The 1251-nt window shown below is 44.0% G+C and overlaps 1 long non-coding RNA gene across 1 annotated transcript in view; it reads left to right on the top strand.

Moving 5' to 3' along the window:
- Positions 1 to 1251, top strand: part of LOC119592109 — a 1446-nt gene continuing 195 nt past the window's right edge. Inside the window, exons 1-2 of the long non-coding RNA XR_005230400.1 lie at positions 1 to 29; positions 966 to 1145. This is a non-coding gene — a long non-coding RNA (uncharacterized LOC119592109). The remainder of the gene's footprint in view (positions 30 to 965; positions 1146 to 1251) is intronic.

Genomic DNA, 1251 nt, shown 5'->3' on the forward strand with positions numbered 1-1251 from the left:
GCAATGAAGACCCAGCAGCTGCTCTTAATGTACGTCATGTTCCTGTGTATTTTGACTAGACTAACCTTGTTGGATTTTTCGTTAGTGTATCCACACTAGCACCCAAAAGTATCTGCAAAATGATGTGATGTACAATCTTCAACAGTAGACGATGTTATTTAACACTTGGTGCATGGTGTGGCAGCAGATAGAAGGGAGATGGTTAAATATCGTCGTTCATTGTTTCAGATTGTATGGCACATAATTTTAAAGACAATTTTGGTAGTTAGTGTAAAACTTACATGTATACACTCATTCACACGCGCGCAAACGGATCCCGTTTAGCCACACATACATCTACCTAATACACACAGACATGTATATTTGCCAGATAATAAATTAAAGTCATACTTGTTTATTTGCTAAATAGAACTGACATCTTATTAACAATATCGAATATGTAACCAGCACTAACATTGTGTAGGCGTCTTTAGATGTGTTCTCCTAACTAATGTGGCTCCATTGTATCTGATTCTGCATGATAGACGACCAGTTTCCCCTCTTGACCTGTCTTACCCCCGCATTGACCTGACCTCTCTTCTCCACTCACATGCTCCTCCGCGGCGAGGGCGGTCCCGCACCATGGAGGACCTCATGGTAAGTGGGGGAGAAGCCTTTGCTTTGGATGGAAATAACGATGATTTTCTTCTCCCTTTTTGCCATTTTGATGCGGACTTGTCACATGATTCATTCTTGTGATTATCACACTTATTATCATCAGTGTACTTTCTTCACGCTTACTACCTTGCACCTTCCCCACCCTCTCCCCTACTCGCGAATCATCCCTTCAGGAACGAGGCACACAGTCAGTCCATTGTCATCACTGGGAATTCCATCAACTCTCTATCCATTCTCGATTCCTCCAGTAGAAATAGGAAGAGAATCGAAAAGATATTCCTTTTCTGACATCTCTATCTTCCCCGCAGGAACAAGAGTTGGAGAAACAGAAACTGCTGTTCCACCAGGCGAGACTGTCCAACAGAGGCGTCAGCGAGATGGTGTTGTTGCACGTCTCTGCCGCCAGAGGTCAGCCCAGCGACATGGTCATGAACACGCTCAAGTTGGGCATCTCCATTCTGCGCGGCGGCAACGTGGACGTCCAGGCGGTGAGTGCCCCCATGTCACTGTGAAGTTATGACCATGTATTTATTTTTGTATTGGTGTAAGAATGTATACGAAAGGGTTTATCTGTGGTAGTTTTTATTTGTGTGA

This window comes from Penaeus monodon, chromosome 29 (assembly GCF_015228065.2).
Source record: "Penaeus monodon isolate SGIC_2016 chromosome 29, NSTDA_Pmon_1, whole genome shotgun sequence".
NCBI lineage: Eukaryota > Metazoa > Arthropoda > Malacostraca > Decapoda > Penaeidae > Penaeus > Penaeus monodon.